Raw genomic sequence first — 20044 nt, 5'->3', positions numbered from 1 at the left:
GTTAAGGCTTCAAGTTAAAAATTGTAACATATAAAAATGATTAGAGAACCATTTCAATATGTAAAGTGAGTAGGGTATGTATTGTCAGCCAGAGAAGTTACAAGGAAGTGAGATTTTTTTTTTAGGAAAAATGATGATAATAATTTTGTCCTACAGTTGGTTGATTCTAGATGGGAAAATAATGGACAAATTAATATGAAATCAGAAAATGATAAAAACTTTGTAAAAAAAGGAACTTCAAGAAATAATTTTGTACACTGTCAAGATTAAGGTTAGATTAAATTTAATTAGGTAAATGAATTTCTTTATTAACAGTATATTATGCAAGACTGATTATTTTTCTCTTGTTAAGATAAGAAAGGTCTCCTGGAATATTGATGTGATTTTGATAACAGGGAATTCTAATGGACAGTTACTGTTTTGCTTCTAACCAAACTTGTGACCCCAGTGTTCAGGATGGAAACAATTGTTTAATGAAATTGTCAGAGTATAAATACTCATAATGTGTAACACTGCTGGCTTTGAATTTACTACTTAAAATGAAAGTTGCTCAGTCATGTCCAACACTATACAGTCCATGGAATTCTCCAGGCCAGAATACTGGAGTGGGTAGCATTTCCCTTCTCCAGGGGATCTTCCCAACCCAGGTCTCCCACATTGTAGGTGGATTCTTTACCATTTGAGACATAAGAGAAGCCCTTACTACTTAAAGCACATGTGCAATTTTTGTGTGACAATTAGATATAAATGGCAAAATGTATTGTCTATAAAGCATTTCTCCTATTAACATACCTGTGAGCCTGTTCATAATGTCTGATTAGTTTTCCTCCAACATGGAGAACTAGACAAAAAAGAGGTCTAACATCGAGGGCCATGAATGGACCCAGAGCAGGCAAGTGAGTCATTCTGGCAATGCTGGAAAAATATGTTGATTATCAATGCTTTCTATGGAAAGGTTTGAAATTAAAAGGGGGAAATGATGAAGAAAATTTTCATATATTGTAGTGTGGGGAAATCATTCTGGCTTATAGTTGATTTAAATTGAAGTTTAGGTAGCCAAAACACCCTGATTGTGGCCTATTAAACATATATTGTACATCTGCTTTAACCATTAAGAAAAAAAGTACATTCAGAGTAGAATAAAGAGGTATTTTTTGACTATTATCCTCATGATAATATGTCTACTAATTTTGTTTGTCTAGTCCAGGTACTATGACAAAGTAATCAAAAAACAGAGGTAATGCTGAAAAAGAATACAAAATGTTGATGCTAAGTTTGAAACTCAAGATTATTTCCAACTCTGTGTCTATTTCGTAAATTAGGTAGGACTGTGACCCCCTCCATAGGAAGTAGCCAAGAGTGACCATTTCCCCATTCCCTCAAAGAGTTGGCAAAATTGGAATAGAAATGGAACTAAAACCAAGTTTCTCTTCTAAGTTTATGACTAACCTCTCTATTCAAAACTTTATTTACTCTCCCTCCTCAAGATTGAGAATTATCATAGAAAAGGAGGCTTGAAATGAAGCAGGATCTTATGGTCCCTACCTCTTTCCCCTATGTCCTCAGTTGGTCTTCTGTTTGTAAAAAAAAATTTTAGCCAATGGATAAATTTAATCAAAGAAATGAGAAAATGCAGAAATAAGGGAAAACAGTCAAAGGAGATCAAATAATAATAGTTTCATCATTAAGCATAGTCAAGGACCTTTAGTTCCTTGTCAAAGACTATAGATAATATCCTGAACCATATCCTGTGAGCTGTCTTATAGATACTGAAACCCTACCAAGTGGAAGAAGTTAACTACATTATGACCTGAATATAGTTGTGAAATAAAAAGCCACAATTCTAAGAACTGGCCTCAAGGAAATGGGAATAAACTGATCCTGAAACTGAAGGTTGCTGCTGCTGCCGCTGCTGCTGCTGCTAAGTCGCTTCAGTCGTGTCCAACTCTGTGCGACCCCACAGATGGCAGCCCACCAGGCTCCACCATCCCTGGGATTCTCCAGGCAAGAACACTGGAGTGGGTTGCCATTTCCTTCTCCAAAAACTGAAGGTTAACTATACTTAAAACAATCAAGATAATGCTGATCAGACCACTGATGATCAATTTCAAAATGACTGCCAGCGCCAACTGTGCTGTTTCTGCACATAGTCCCATTCCTCTATCTATAAAAACCCTTGCCCACTGTTTGTCAGTTAGAGGGAATCCATCTTTGGACAGGAGTCTCCCCTCCCCTCTCTCCTCCCTGCTACTGGGATCCAAAATGAAGCAAACTTTCCTTTCCATCATCATGGCTTCTTTATTGGCTTCTGATGGTGAGCAGCTAGATCCCGGTTCTGGTTATATTTTCTCTCTAAACTCACAGTAGCAAGTTCATCTTGTTTCTTGAGTAATCACTTCTATCTGCTTCCAGATCATAAATACATTATGATCTATTTGGAAGAGAGTTGAGGAGATTATTTAATTATGAAGGTCACTTTCAGGTCACACAAGACTAAAATACTTTGTAAAAGTTTTATGAAAGGGAATGGCAGTCTTGCAAAATCTCACATCTGATTCCAATAATGTGAAATGGACAACATACAACTCAGGGAAGTGATTGAAATTTACTGGACCTGTCACCAAAGAGAATGTTGGCCAAGTTTTGGTGGCTAAATCAAAAGATACTTCCATGAAGTTGTGTGTTTGGTCTTTTTTTTTTTTTTTTTTTAATAGAGTACTGCAAAAAGGTTGAAGTGGAAAGAAGTTGGAGACACAGTCATGAGAAGGAGAAAAAACACATCAGTCACTTTGCTGAGTTCTTTCCCCATATGCATGTACAGTGTGCAGAAATGCCAACTGTCAGTAACCCAAAGGAGCAATATATGCAGTAAAGACGGACTTAGAAGAATTTTTCAGGGGCCTATGATGATGGAATTCCTGAAGAAGGTATAATAGATGAATCTCAGGACAGCATACCTGTTCCACATCAGTGACCATGAGGCTGTTTGTGTACTACATTTGCCAAGACTTTCTGCCTTCTCTACATGAAACAACTAGATGTATATTTCTTTCTTTGTTTGAGTTAATTCAGTTTAACTCTATGGTCCTGTGTTTGTGCACTACTCGAAATCATTAGTTTGTTAGACTTAACCACCTCTTTATTTTCAGTGCCTGGCACATAGGAGATGTGATCATTAACTTTATGCATCCATTTAGTCAAGCTGTGTTGTCCATGGTCTAGATGTTACTATGAAGGTATTTTAACTGGGATTAGTATTTAAATCAGCAGACTTTGAATCAAGCAGATTACTCTTCGTTGTGTGGATGGGCTCATCCAATCAGCAAAAAGCCTTGTGAAAAAAGACTAAGATTCCCTGAAAAGGAAAGAATTCCACCTCCAAATTCAAGACTGCAACATTAGATCTTATCTCAGTTTCCAGTGTTCTGGCTTGTCCTGCAGATTTCAGGCTTGTTAGCCTACATAATCCAGAGAAGGCAATGGCACCCCACTCCAGTACTTTTGCCTGGAGAATCCCATGGATGGAGGAGCCTGGTGGGCTGCAGTCCATGGGGTCACTAAGAGTCGGACACGACTGAGTGAATTCCCTTTCACTTTTCACTTTCATGCATTGGAGAAGGAAATGGCAACCCACTCCAGTGTTCTTGCCTGAAGAATCCCAGGGACAGGGGAGCCTGGTGGGCTTTGGTCTATGGGGTCGCACATAGTCGGACACGACTGAAGTGATGCAGCAGCAGCAGCAGCCTACGTAATCACAGAACCAATTCCTTATAATAAATTTCTCTGTTTCTTTCCCTTTGTGCTTCTCTCTGTCTCTTTTTCTCTATCTCACTGTCTCTGTGTATAGCTATCTCTCTTTCTCTCACACAATGAAAGATGAACCCCCAGGTCAATAGGTGTCCAATATACTACTGGAGAAGAGCAGAGAAATAGCTCGAGAAGGAATGAAGAGGCTGAGCCAAAGCAAAAACAACACCCCATTGCAGATGTGTCTGGTGGTGAAAATAGAGCACAATGCTGTAAACAATATTACACAGGAACCTGGAAAGGGAGGTCCATGAAGTGGCTAAACAGGAGATGGCAAGAATGAACGTTGACATTTTAGGAATCAGTGAACTAAAATGGACAGGGATGGCACATTTAATTCAGATGACAATTATATCTACTACGGTGGGCAAGAATCTCTTAGAAGAAATGGAGTAGCCCTCATAGTCAACTGAAGAGTCCAAAATGCAGTACTTGGGTGCGATCTCAAGAACAACATAATGGTTTCTGTTCGTTTCCAAGGCAAACCATTCGATATCACAGTAATCCAAGTCTATTCCCCAACCACTAATGCTGAAGAAGCTGACGTTGAACAGTTCTGTGAACACCTAAAAGACCTTCTAGAACTAACACACACAAAAATGTGTCCTTTTCATCATAGAGGACTGGAATGGAAAAGTAGGAAGTCAAGAGATACCTGGAGTAACAGGCAAGTTTGATCTTGGAATACAAAATGAGACAAGGCAAAGGCTAACAGAGTTTTGCCATGAGAATATACTGGTTTTCCAACAACACAAGAGAAGACTCTGCACATGGACATCACCAGATGGTCAATACAGAAATCAGATTGATTATATTATTTGCAGCTGAAGATAGAGAAGCTCTATACAGTCAGCAAAAACTGTGGCTTAGATGATGAACTCTTTATTGCAAAATTCAGACTTAAATTGAAGAAACTAGGGGAAACCACTAGGCCACTAAGGTATGACCTAAGTCAAATCACTTATGATTATATAGTGGAAGTGACAATAGATTCAAGGGATTAGATCTGATAGAGTGCCTGAAGAAATATGGACAGAAGTTCACAACACTGTGCAGGAGGCAGTGATCAAACCATCCCCAAGAAGAAGAAAGGCAAAATGGTCATCTGAGGAGGCCTTACAAATAGCTGAAAAAAGAAAAGAAGCAAAAGGCAAAGGAGAACAGGAAAGACATACTCATCTGAATGCAAAGTTCCAAAGAAGAGCAAAGAGAGATAAGAAGCCTCCCTAAGTGAACAACACAAAGAAGAATTAGAGGGAAAATATAGAATGAGAAAGACTAGAGATCTCTTCAAGAAAATTAGAGATATCAAGGGAAATTTTCATGCAAAGATGGGTACAATAAAAGACAGAAACAGTATGGATCTAACAGGCAGATGATTTTAAGAAGAGGTGGCAAAAATACACAAGAAGAACTATATAAAAAAAAAAGATCTTAGTGATCTGGATAGCCACAGTGTGTGATCACTCACTTAGAGCCAGATTTTCTGGAGTGTGAAGTCAAGTGGGCCTTAGGAAGCATCACTAAGAACAAAGCTAGGGAAGGTTATGGAATTTCAGTTGAGCTATTTCAAATTCTAAAAGATGATGCAGTTAAAGTACTGCACTCAATTTGGAACACTCAGCAGTGGCCACAGGACTGGAAAAGGTCAGTTTTCATTCCAATCCCAAAGAAGGGTAATTCCAAAGAATGTTCAAACTACGGTGCAGTTGTACTCATTTCACATGCCAGCCAGGTCATGCTCAGAATCCTTCAAGCTAGGCTTCAACAGTACATGAACTGAGAACTTACAGATATACAAGTTAGATTTAGAAAAGGTAAAGGAACCAGAGATCAAGTTGCCAACATCCATTGGATCATAGAAAAAGCTGGAGAATTCCAGAAAAACATCAACTTATGCTTCACTGACTATGCTAAAACCTTTGTCTCTGTGGTTCACAACAAACTGTGGAAAATTAAAGATATAAGAATGTCAGACCACCTTACCTGCCTCCTGCAAAACCTGTATACAGGTCGAGAAGCAACAATTAGAACCGGACATGGAACAGTAGACTGATTCCAAATTGGGAAAGGAGTACGTTAAGGCTGTATATTGTCACCCTGCTTATTTAACTTATATGCAAAGTACATCATGCAAAATGCTGGGCTGGATGAAGCACAATCTGGAATCAACATTTCAGGGAGAAATACCAATAACCCCAGACAAGCAGATGACACTACCCTAATGGGAGAAAGTGAAGAGGAATTAAAGAGCCTCTTGATAAATGTGATAAAGGTGAAAGAGGAGAGTGAAAAAACTGCCTTAAAACTCAACATTCAAAAATTGAAGATCATGGCATCTTGTCCCATCAATCATGGAAAATAGATGGGGAAACAATGGAAACAGTGACAGACTTTATTTTCTTGGGCTCCAAAATCACTGCAGCTGCTCACTGTATCCCTGAAATTAAAAGATGCTTACTCCTTGGAAAAAAATCTATGACAGGTGTGAAATGGTACCTCATAGTGGTTTTGATTTGCATTTCTCTGATAATGAGTGATGTTGAGCATATTTTCATGTGTTTGTTAGCCATCTGTATGTCTTCTTTGGAGAAATGTCTATTTAGATCTTTGGCCCATTTTTTGATTGGGTCATTTATTTTTCTGGAGTTGAGCTGTAGGAGTTGCTTGTATATTTTTGAGATTAGTTGTTTGTCGGTTGCTTCATTTGCTATTATTTTCTCCCATTCTGAAGGCTGTCTTTTCACCTTGCTAATAGTTTCCTTTGATGTGCAGAAGCTTTTAAGTTTAATTAGGTCCCATTTGTTTATTTTGCTTTTATTTCCAATATTCTGGGAGGTGGGTCATAGAGGATCCTGCTGTGATGTATGTCAGAGAGTGTTTTGCCTATGTTCTCCTCTAGGAGTTTTATAGTTTCTGGTCTTACGTTGAGATCTTTAATCCATTTTGAGTTTATTTTTGTATATGGTGTTAGAAAGTGTTCTAGTTTCATTCTTTTACAAGTAGTTGACCAGATTTCCCAGCACCACTTGTTAAAGAGATTGTCTTTAATCCACTGTATATTCTTGCCTCCTTTGTCAAAGATAAGGTGTCCATATGTGCGTGGATTTATCTCTGGGCTTTCTATTTTGTTCCATTGATCTATATTTCTGTCTTTGTGCCAGTACCATGCTGTCTTGATAACTGTGGCTTTGTAGTAGAGCCTGAAGTCAGGTAGGTTGATTCCTCCAGTTCCATTTTTCTTTCTCAAGATCGCTTTGGCTATTCGAGGTTTTTTGTATTTCCATACAAATTGTGAAATTATTTGTTCTAGCTCTGTGAAGAATACTCTTGGTAGCTTGATAGGGATTGCATTGAATCTATAAATTGCTATAAATCTATAAATTGCTATAAATACTCATTTTCACTATATTGATTCTTCCAATCCATGAACATGGTATATTTCTCCATCTATTAGTGTCCTCTTTGATTTCTTTCACCAGTGTTTTATAGTTTTCAAATAATAAATGCTGGAGAGGGTGTGGAGAAAAGGGAACCCTCTTACACTGTTGGTGGGAATGCAAACTAGTACAGCCACTATGGAGAACAGTGTGGAGATTCCTTAAAAAACTGGAAATAGAACTGCCTTATCATCCAGCAATCCCACTGCTGGGCATACACACTGAGGAAACCAGAAGGGAAAGAGACACGTGTACCCCAATGTTCATCGCAGCACTGTTTATAGTAGCCAGGACATGGAAGCAACCTAGATGTCCATCAGCAGATGAATGGATAAGAAAGCTGTGGTACATATACACAATGGAGTATTACTCAGCCATTAAAAAGAATACATTTGAATCAGTTCTAATGAGGTGGATGAAACTGGAGCCTATTATACAGAGTGAAGTAAGCCAGAAGGAAAAACATAAATACAGTATACTAACGCATATATATGGAATTTAGAAAGATGGTAACGATAACCCTGTGTATGAGACAGCAAAAGAGACACTGATGTATAGAACAGTCTTATGGACTCTGTGGGAGAGGGAGAGGGTGGGAAGATTTGGGAGAATGGCATTGAAACATGTGAAATATCATGTATGAAACGAGATGCCAGTCCAGGTTCAGTGCACGATGCTGGATGCTTGGGGCTGGTGCGCTGGGACGGCCCAGGAGGATGGTATAGGGAGGGGGGAGGGAGGAGGGTTCAGGATGGGGAGCACGTGTATACCTGAAATTAAAAAAAAAAAAAAATTAAAAAAAAAAAAATGAAGTAGAACCCAGAAAAAAAAAAAAAAAAGAAAAATCTATGACAAACCTAGACAGAGTTTTAAAAAGCAGAGACATTACATTTCTGACAAAGGTCCATATAGTCAATGACTATGGTTTTTCCAATGGTCAGGTACAGATGTGACAGTTGGACAATAAAAAAGGCTGAGTGCCAAAGAATTGATGCCTTCTTACTCTGATCCTGGAAAAGACTCTTGAGAGTCTCTTGAACAGTAAGGAGATCAAACCAATCAATCCTAGAGGAAATCAACCCTAAATATTCATTGAAGGACTGATGCTGAAGCTAAAGCTTCAATATTTTGGCCACTGATGCAAAGAGCTGACTCATTGAAAAAGACTCTGATGCTGGGAAAGATTAAAGACAGGAGGAGAAGGGGAAAACAGGGTGAGATGGTTGGATGACATCAACAACTCAATGGACATAAGTTTGAGCATACTCCAGGAGATAGTGAAGAACAGGGAAGCCTGGTGTGCTGTAGTCTATGGGGTGCAAAGAGTCATACACAACTAAGTGACTGAATGACAACAACAATAGATATCTACAAATAAGATACATTTATATTCTACTGTTTCCATTTTTGGGAAACCCCTGCTAACATAGACTGGGCTTTCTTTTTTTTTTAATTTTATTTTATTTTTAAACTTTACATAATTGTATTAGTTTTGCCAAATATCAAAATGAATCCACCACAGGTATACATGTGTTCCCCATCCTGAACCCTCCTCCCTCCTCCCTCCCCATACCATCCCTCTGGGTCGTCCCAGTGCTCTAGCCCCAGGCATCCAGTATCATGCATCGAACCTGGACTGGCATCTCATTTCATACATGATATTTTACATGTTTCAATGCCATTCTCCCAAATCTTCCCACTCTCTCCCTCTCCCACAGAGTCCATAAGACTGTTCTATACATCAGTGTCTCTTTTGCTGTCTCGTACACAGGGTTATTGTTACCATCTTTCTAAATTACATATATATGCGTTAGTATACTGTATTGGTGTTTTTCCTTCTGGCTTACTTCACTCTGTATAATAGGCTCCAGTTTCATCCACCTCATTAGAACTGATTCAAATGTATTCTTTTTAATGGCTGAATAATACTCCATTGTGTGTATATGTACCACAGCTTTCTTATCCATTCATCTGCTGATGGACATCTAGGTTGCTTCCATGTCCTGGCTATTATAAACAGTGCATATTTTTGAGATGAATGAATAGGAGTGAGAGAGGGGATGTGGCACAGCCTTACTTTTTTCAATGAGCATATTTTACAGGAGTGTTGGGGCCGGATATTCCACATTAAGACATTATTTAATAATATTAATTACCTGAAGAACTCACAGATGTATACACTGTTCTTTCACAGATATTCAAAAAGTCATCAGTGGATTAAAACCTATGTAATAGACATGTGGGCTCTTTGTTTTGAAAACTTAAAAATATTAAAGGAATTGATTTCTTCTAGAGCAGGATTGTCTTGCATCTTGGCAAGCAAGCCCACTATAGCTCCAGTAGACAATCCTTTTAAGTGGAGCAGAGCCCTCCAAGACATTGAGTATGTATTGTAAATAGGAGATTCCAGTTTAAAACTTTTTATCAAGTATAAGAATAAACTAAAATAGAGAAACATTACATGTACTTCATTAAAAAAATTTTATCCAAAGCTTCTTGATTTAATGAGTTGTTAAAGTTCTATGTATGTTGTAAATGCATGCTATGCAAATTTCCTATAATTTTTCACGTTTAACCAAAAGTCATTTCTGCATTGTCAAACACAGTGCCCAAAGTCTTGTATTGCTGGGTTCATTAAACCATTCTCAGAAAAGAAGTAAATTAGAGATCAAGAACTGGTTTAGAAAGAAAGACTGCTGGACTCTGTGGGAGAGGGAGAGGGTGGGATGATTTGGGAGAATGACATTGAAATATGTATAATATCATATATGAAACGAGTCGCCAGTCCAGGTTCGATGCATGATACTGGATGCTTGGGGCTGATGCACTGGGACAACCCAGAGGGATGTTATGGGGAGGGAGGAGGGAGGAGGGTTCAGGATGGGGAACACATGTATACCTGTGGCTGATTCATTTAGATATATGGCAAAACCAATATAATATTGTAAAGTTAAATAAAATAAAATTAAAAAAATAAATAAAAAAGAAAAAAAGAATTGTGTGACTTAGGAAATTAAATAAGCCTCTATCTAAAGAAGATTATAGGGTAGTTTAACATGAAATTGGAATGTTTGTTGTTCTATGTCAAGTGTGTGTGTGTTGAATTGTGTGTTGTTCTACTCTGAGTTCTTTTCTTACTCTAACACTCAGGGATTTTTCTATACTCTTAATGAAGGTTGATATTTTATTCTACTTTATTAATATTACAACCATTATTTTATTTCTATTTGTTTTGCATAGCTTAATCTATCCTTTATTGTCTTAGTTATGAGTCAGTAAACTATTTTTGTAAAGAATCAAACAAATATTTTAGGCTTTGTTGGCCATAAGGTCTCTGTGACAACTACTCAGCAAACAACTGCTAGAGATAATGTATAAACAGCTGGGCATGGCTGTGTTCCAGTAAAAGCTTACTTACAAAAATAAGCAGTGAGCTGGGCTCGATTTGGCCTGTGGGCCGTTGTTTTCTGCCCCTTCTTCTAAACTTTGATGTCACTTGTATCCTCTAAAATTAGATTGTATCTTATTCAATGAATCTGAGAGTTTAACTCACTTAAATTTACATATTTTCAAAGTGATGCTCTTGGACTTTATTTCTATCATTTTGTTTTATGGCTTCCCCTTTTAAGGTATCCATATATTTTCCTTAGCTTTATGGACAGTTTTCTTTGCTTGTCTCTTCTCTGGCATTTAGAAAGTTGTGTATATTATTGTTTTTGCTGTTTGGTTTTATTGCTTAAAGTTTTCATATGTATTCTCTAACATGTTTCTGTGTCCTAGTCATCAGGGCTGTTCAGAAATGTTCCAGTTCTTGGCTTTCCTGGGAAAACCTTTTATTTAATGGTGATAGGATTGTATTTTTCTTATTTAAAGGTAGATGTGGCCACATAAGTACTTTGGCCAATAATATGTGAATGGTGGTGATGTGTTACTTTCAGGAGGTGCTGAAGAGTGAATGAACAACTTACCATGTTTCTTTTTTCATGTCTTAACACTTTTGGATGTGTGAATAGAGATGTATCTTCTGCCTAGGTCCCTGATTGACTATGATATAAGGAGCCTTCCTGCTGACCTGTCACAAGTAGAAAGAAATATTTGTGATTTTAAACAATGAAGCTTGGGGCCACAGCAAAATTGACATTATCCTGAGTGATGGAAAACCTAATACCTTGAAGTGGGATGTTGCTGTTGTTCAGTCGCTAAGTTGTATCTGACTCATTGCAACCCAATAGACCATAGCCCATCAGGGTCCTCTGTCCATGGGTTTTTCCATGCAAGAATACTGGAGTGAGTTGCCGTTTCCTTCTATAGAGGATCTTCCCAGACCAAAAATCAAACCCATGTCTCCTGCACTGGTAGGCAAAGTCTTTGCCACTGAGCCACCAGGGAAGTCTATGCCAATAATCTAGAAAAGGGAATGAAGAGAATCCAAAATTTGGGGTCTTACAGGGTTGGAAGAGGCAACTGATTCTTAACTCAATAAATAAATAAATATAAAACTGAGAAGATCTTTGATTAAAACTCAGTCTTGGGATAAAAATCAAATTAAGGGTGCAGCCATCCCACCCACTATTATAGCCTTTGAGTGGATTAAGGTGTCAAGGTCCAGCCAGAGAACTGGTTTCGAGTAAGTCCATTCAACTGAGTGGGGAAAAAAAAAATCTCAGGGTGTTGCTCTCCTATTGGTATCTGCAAGGCTAAGGAAATTGCAGTTCACTTAACACAGGGGTGGGGAAGAGAGAGAAGGAGAGAAACAGAGGAAATGGGAGTATGTATGAGTGTGGGTGGGGGCAAAGGAGGAAGCATAGCTGGGAGAAGGCAAAAAATACAGCAGCATAGAAAAATACATATAGAAAAGGCTATGGTCCTGTCTCCCGATACTTGGAGCTGAACTGGAACTGAATGCATAGGAAGGTAAGTTTTTGAGAGTTGTACTGTCAGAAGAACCATTTGCCTGGACTAAAATAGACTGTAACCATTTGAGACTGACTGTGATCCTTGAGCTCCCAAACATAAATGGATGTAGATAATAGGAAAAGCTGCTTAGTCAGGAAGGAGGGCAGAGTCCCTAAAGTCCATTTCCAGGTGTGGTCATGGAGCATAACTAAGCAAACAGAACTACTAGGACATGGAGCTAGGGGCACAGGACACCAAACTTCCAGAAAGTGGAATCAGGACCAAAACAAAAACACCACCCACTCCCAGTGGTATCTAAGATTATCAAAGTATCATCACAAGAATACGGCATATTTTCAGTACCCCTGGAGAGGCTGGGAGTTTAGCACAAGTTTAATCTCCTTTATCTTCACCCCAATGTGTCTTGACATAATTTGAAATTTGTAGATCCAGGTTTCCATTGTAATTTTAAAAAACCAGAGTCATTGTGTAACTTTTTTCTCCCAGAAAATAATATTAACATTTGTGTTCAGTATTGAACTCAAAATTGAAATAATTCCCTGGTGGCTCAGAGGGTAAAGCATCTGCCTGCAATGCAGGAGACCTGGATTCAATCCTTGGGTCAGAAAAGATCCCCTGGAGAAGGAAATGGCAACCCACTCCAGTACTCTTGCCTGGAAAATCCCATGGACAGAGAAGCCTGGTAGACTACAGTCCATGGGATCGCAAAGAGTCGGACTTGACTGAGCGACTTCACTTTCACTTTCCATGCTTAGTTTGCTTCAGAGAATAAGTTCAGTCTTATGAGATCTTTTTTTATGAGCTCTTAATTTTTTTTAATTCTAGCAATTTCTTCAAGAAAAGTGAATGAACTGTGACAGGGCAACTGTATTATCTCAGGCACAACGTGGAGTTCTTAAGATTCCCTGGATATTTAATCTCCACAAAGAGCGGTGATTCAGTGTGAAGCCTTAGGCCAGACAGCCTAACATATATTTTTCATCTGGAGGATGAAAGGATATCAAAGCTTTTGACCTGTGATTAATTTTGTTGTAAAAAGTATTATCTGATGTAGTATTTATACTATACATGCAAATATTACTTTCTTAAAATAGATATCACCAAAGATCCATGATAAGTTTATAGCAAGAAAAAAATTTCAAAACTACGTTCCACATGCACCAAATACTACCAGCATCTAGATTCAATGAAATTCAGTCATTTAGGTATAAGCCTGATCTGCCTCTTGAGAAATTTGTATGCAGGTCAGGAAACAACAGTTAGAACTGGACATGGAACAACAGACTGGTTCCAAATAGGAAAAGGAGTTCGTCAAGGCAGTATATTGTCACCCCATTTATTTAACTTATATGCAGAGTACATCATGAGAAACGCTGGACTGGAAGAAACACAAGCTGGAATCAAGATTGCCGGGAGAAATATCAATAACCTCAGATATGCAGATGACACCACCCTTATGGCAGAAAGTGAAGAGGAACTCAAAAGCCTCTTGATGAAAGTGAAAGTGGAGAGTGAAAAAGTTGACTTAAAGCTCAACATTCAGAAAACGAAGATCATGGCATCCGGTCCCACCATTTCATGGGAAATAGATGGGGAAACAGTGGAAACAGTGTCAGGCTTTATTTTTCTGGGCTCCAAAATCACTACAGATGGTGACTGCAGCCATGAAATTAAAAGATGCTTACTCCTTGGAAGAAAAGTTATGACCAACCTAGATAGCATATTCAAAAGCAGAGACATTCCTTTGCCAACAAAGGTCCAGCTAGTTAAGGCTATGGTTTTTCCTGTGGTCATGTATGGATGTGAGAGTTGGACTGTAAGAAGGCTGAGCGCCGAAGAATTGATGCTTTTGACATGTGGTGTTGGAGAAGACTCTTGAGAGTCCCTTGGACTGCAAGGAGATCCAACCAGTCCATTCTAAACGAGATCACCCCTGGGATTTCTTTGGAAGGAATGATGCTAAAGCTGAAACTCCAGTACTTTGGCCACCTCATGCAAAGAGTTGACTCATTGGAAAAGACTCTGATGCTGGGAGGGATTGGGGGCAAGAGGAGAAGGGGACGACAGAGGATGAGATGGCTGGATGGCATCACTGACTTGATGGATGTGAGTCTGAGTGAACTCCGGGAGTTTTTGATGGACAGGGAGGCCTGGCGTGCTGTGATTCATGGGGTCACAAAGAGTCAGACATGACTGAGCCACTGATCTGATCTGATCTGATCTGATTTATTGTGAACTTCTACCAATGTGAGCTCTGTGGTAGATGTTTGTGTATAGAAGCTGCTGGAGTTGGGTGATCTGTTGCCACTCATGGGTGCAAGCAGTACACAGAGGGAAGTTTGAATGATAAGTGGCTTCAATGAGGGGAAAAAAACCTCAAATAAACAACTCTGTACCTCAAGGAACAGACATAGAAGAACAAAGTCCAGTTAGCAGAAGGAATAAATTAGCAAAGAACAAGACCAAAAATAAGTGAAATCGAGACAAAAAAACAATAGAAAAGATCCACAAAATCAAGTGCTTTGAAAAGATAAAATTGACAAACTTCTAGACAAAAAAGGGAGAATATATAAATCATAAATGAAAAAGGAGACATTACAACTGATACAAAGGATCACAAAAGACTGCTAACAATTACATGGGAACATTTTAGATAACCTAGAAGAAATATCTTCATTTCTAAAATCGTGTAACCCAGGGTTTCTCTGATGGCTCAGATAGTAAAGAATCAGCCTGTACTGCAGAAGACCCAGGTTCCATCTCTGCGTCAGGAAGATCCCCTGGAGAAGGGAATAGAAACCCACTGTAGTATTCTTGCCTGAAGAATTCCATGAATAGAGGAGCCTGTCAGGCTACAGTTATGGGGTCACAAAGAGTTGAACACAACTGAGTGACTAACATTTTCATATAACCTACCAAGACTAAATAATGATAAAATAGAAAATATGGACAGATGAATAACAAGAGTCAGAATCAATAATAAAAATTCTCTCAAGAAAGAAAATACAGATCAGATAACTTCACTGGTGAATTCTAATAAATATTTTAAAAAGAATTTTACTAACCATCCTCAAATATTTCCAAAAAATTAAAGAAGATGGGACATTTTCAAACTCAAGCCAGACTATAAGAAAAGAAAATTACAGACCTGTAACCTTGATTAACACAAATGTAAAATTATTCAATAAAAGTCCAGGAAACTGAAATAAACCACACATTAAAAGGATCATACACCTTGATAAACTTACATTTACCACTTGGGTGCAAAACAAGTGAAGAATTGATGTCTTCGAACTGTGGTGCTGGAGAAGACTCCTGAGAGCCCCTTGGACAGCAAAGAGATCAAACCAGTCAATCTTAAGGGAAATCAACCCTGAATACTAGTTGGAGGGACTGATGCTGAGGCTGAAACTCCAGTATTTTGGTCATCTATTGCGAACAGCTGACTCATTGTAAAAGTCCCTGATGCTGTGAAAGATTGAGGGCAGAAGGAGAAGAGGGCATCAGAGAATGAGATGGTTGAATGGCATCACCAATGCAATGGATATGAACTTGAGCAAACTTCAAGAGACAGTGAGTGACAGGAGTCCTGGTGTGCTGCAGGGTCCATAGGGTCACAGAGAGTCAGACACGATGGGCAACTGAACAACATATGCAAATTAATCAAAGTGATACACTATATAACAAAAGGCAGCATAAAAATCATATGATCATCTCATTACAGACAGAAAAAGCATTTGACAAAATCCAATAGCTTTTCATGATAAAAATTCTTAATCAACTGTGTTTAGAGGGAATATATCTCAACATAATTAGGTTCCTATATTTTTCAAGAACAATATAAGAATACCTACTCTTACCATTTCTATTCAACATAGTAATTAAAATCCTACCTAGAGCAATTAGACAAGAAAAAAATTGAAGGCATCTAACTAAGAAAGGAAAAAATAAAAGCCTCTGTTTACTGATGGTATAATCTTACATATATATAAAACCCTAGAGACTCCACCAAAAACTGTTAAAGCTAATAAATGAATTCAGTAAAATCATAGATTCAACATCAACACACAAAATATTTCATTTCTCCATACCAACAACAAAACATCTGAAAAGAAATTAAGAAAACAAATCTTATTTAATTATTGGAACAATTAATGCTATCAATACATCCATGGTACGTAAAACAATCTAAGTATTCAATATATTTATCATCAAAATTCAATGATATTTCTTAGAGAAATAGAAAAATAATCTTAAAATTTGTTTGGAACTACAAAACCTTGATAGCCAAAGCAATTTCAGACTAGAAGAGCAAAACTGAAGACATTGTACTTCCTAATTTCAAAATACATTACAAAGCTATCATAATCACAATAGTATGGTACTGGCATACAATATGCCAATGGATATAGAACATATAGCACAGAAATAAACTCAGGCACATAGAGTCAACCAATATTTGACAAAGTTACCAAGAATACACAATGGGGAAAGGATAACATTTTCAATAGATGGTACTGGGAAAACTGGACATCCACATTAAAAAGGATGGAATTGGACTATTATCCTAAGCCATATGCAAAAATCAACTCAAGTGTGTTAAAGACTTAAAATGAAACCTGAAACCATTAATATCTTAGAAGGAAACATAGAGGAAAAAATTGACATCAGTATTGGTAATTATTTTTTGCATATGACACAAAAAAAACAGAGAATATGAGCAAAAATAAACCAATGGGGCTATATGCAACTAAATTTTTTCTATGTAGCTATTGATACAATCAACAAAATTAAGATGCAACCTATAGAATGTGAGAAAATGTTTGAAAACCAAATAATCAATTAGTGATTAATGTCCAAAATATATCTGGAATTAACACACTTCAACAGGAGACAGTCCCAAGATGGCAGAAGAATAAGATGGGGAGACCACTTTTTCCTCAACAAATTCATCAAAAGATCATTTGAATGTGAAGTAGCTTTCACAAAACAACTTCTTTCTGGAGGTTGGTGGAGGACACCAGACACCCAGAAAGGCAGCCCAATCTCTTCAAAAGGAGGTAGGGAAAAATATAAAAGACAAAAATGACAAAAGATTTAGGGATGGAGACCCATCCTGGGGAGGGAGTCAAGAAGGAGGAGAAGTTTCCACACAAAAGGACATCCTTTCACAGGCTTCAGCGGGGAGATTTGGAATCTCAGAGAGCAAAATAACCAGGAAAACAAAACAAAACAGAATACGTGCCTAACTGCGACTACCAGTGGAGAAACGGCTCAGACGCTCATGTCTGCCAGCAGGGAGTGGGGACTGGGCAGAGATGTGTCTGTCCTTAGGGTAAGGATGGGCCTTGAATGCTCTGAGGACAATCTGAGGGAGCTAATGTGATATAGCAATCCAGACCATGGGATCGCCAGAAAGGTAAAAATTATGAAAAAACAACCTTTCCCCTGAAAGGCTCTAACACTGCATGGTGATCCCTGGTACACTCACAGAACAAAAGATTACACCCTAGTGAATATCAAAGGAGAGCAGGCAGACTGCCTTTTAGCCTCGCCCCCCCCCTCCCCCCGCAGAGACAGAGAGGCAGGTGTGCAACAGCCAGAGCTTGAAGGCAAGGGATGGCTGCAATCTTGGCCCTACAGACCACATCTTCCACCAAACTGTGAGCAAGCTGCCAGTTGCTAACCACATCTTTCTGGGATCCTGGATGGTTCACATAGGCCAGGAGTGTCACAGCCTGAGATCAGCCCCCAGAGGAGACACACAGCATACATAGAACTGTGCCCTCATGCCTGGGAACTGAGTGGCCAGGACCAGGGAGGTGCATAAGATGCATGGCCCACCTGGGACAGTGCACTTGCCAAGCACCTGGTCGCCTGAGTGGCTTGGACCTGGGCCTGGGAAGGGCACAAAACTCACAGCCCATCTGGGTCTGTGCTCTTGCAGAACACCCAAGAATCTGAGCATCTTAGACCTGGGATGTGCATGAAATGCAGGGCTCACTTGGGACAGTGCCCTAGTGGAGCACCCTGGAGCCTGAGCAGTGTGAACCTGGGAAGTACACGCTGCCTTGGGCTGTGGCAAGCCCAGTGTGGGCCACCCACTGTGAGCAATCCCCACATATGCCAATGATATTTGCAGTGCCCCTCCTTGTCCACATTGCAACTGAACAAGTGAGCCTGAATAAGTGGTCACCTTAGCCCCCTCATGTGAGGGTGGAAATTAGACACTGAAGAGACTTGCAAACAGAGGATGCCAAAATAAACAAAGGTGGCAGAACTGTCCTGGAAGTGACAGGTGCAACAGATTAAAACCCTGCAACTGATGCCGAGACTATGCATTTGAGGGAGCAACTATAGACTTTGAGAACAAGTACATGCTGGAACAAGGGACTATCTGACACTAAACTAGCCCCACACTGCCCACAACTGCTACAGAGAAATTCCTAGATATGTTTTTACTATTATGACTTTTAAAAAAAAATTTAGTTCTCCTTTAACTTTCAATTTTATAGCCTACTATTGAAAGTGAAAGTGAAGTCGCTCAGTCATGTCTGACTCTTTGTGACCCCATGGACTGTAGCCCACCAGGCTCCATGGGATTTCCCAGGCAAGAGGACCGGAGTGGGGTGCCATTGCCTTCTCCAAAGGTGCAGCCATCCCATCTATATTATAGCCTTTGTGTGGATAAGGTGTCAAGGCCCAGCCAGGGCACTGGTTCCTAGTAAATCCATTCAGTTGAGCAAAAATCTCAGGGTGCTGCTCTCCTATCGATATCTGTACAGCTAAGGAAATTGCAGTTCACTCAACTCAGGAGTGGGGGAGAGAAGGAGAGAAACAGAGGATGTAGGAGTATGTATGTGTATAGGCAAAGGAAGAAGCATAGCCGGGAAAGGGTAAAGAAATACAATGGTATAGACATACATAAAGGGAAGGCTGTGATCACGGATACTGACACTTGGAGCTAACTGGAATTAAACAGATAGGAAGCTAAGTTTTTGAGAGAGTTGTACTGTCAGAGGAACCATTTGCCTAGACTAAAATAGACTATAACTATTTGGGACTGAAAGTGATCCTTGGTCTCCCAAGCATCAGTGGTTGAAGGCTATCAACAGGAAAAGCCGCTTAGTCAGAAAGGAGGGCAGAGTACCTAAAGTCCATTTCAGGTAGGACCACGGAGCATAGCTGAACAAGCAGAAGCTTCCAGAGCATGGAGCTAGGGGCACAGAACACCAAACTTCCAGGAAGTGGAATCAAGACCAAATCAGAAACATTACCCACCCCAGGGGTATATCAGAATTAATGAAGTGTGGTCAGAAGTAAATGGCATACACTCATTACCCCTTATGAAGGCTGGGAGTTAAGCACAAGTTTAGTCTTCTTTCATCTCCAGCCCAATGTGTCTTGACATAATTTGAGATTTTCAGATCTAGGTTTCCATTGTTATTTTTAAAAACCAGGGTTATTATTTAATTATTTTTCCAAAAGATAACACTGACATTTTTATTCAATTTTGTACTACAAATTGAAAATAATTACTAGACACTTCTAAGTTTAGTTGACTTCAGAGAATAAATCTAGTCTTGTGAGTTCTCTATTTTGAAGCTCTTAATTTTCTTCCATTCTTTTAGTAATTTAAGAAAAGTGAGGGAACTGTGACTAGGCCGCTGCATTATTTCAGGCACAACATGTAGCTCTTAAGACTTCCTGAGTATTTTACCTCCACATCCAGCAGTGACTCTGTGTGCAGCCACAGGCAAGTTTAACATATCTGTTTCATTTCTGGATGATGAAAGGATATTAAATATTTCTGATCTCTGATGGATTTTGTATTATACAAAGTTTTATCTAATGTTAAAAATCATCATTTACATAGAACT

This window comes from Bos grunniens, chromosome 3 (genome assembly GCF_055505025.1).
Source record: "Bos grunniens cultivar Pamir isolate PY7600 chromosome 3, Bosgru_T2T1.0, whole genome shotgun sequence".
In the NCBI taxonomy this organism is placed as follows: domain Eukaryota; kingdom Metazoa; phylum Chordata; class Mammalia; order Artiodactyla; family Bovidae; genus Bos; species Bos grunniens.
The sequence above is the reverse complement of the archived record's forward strand: the minus strand, read 5'-3'. Positions refer to the sequence as shown.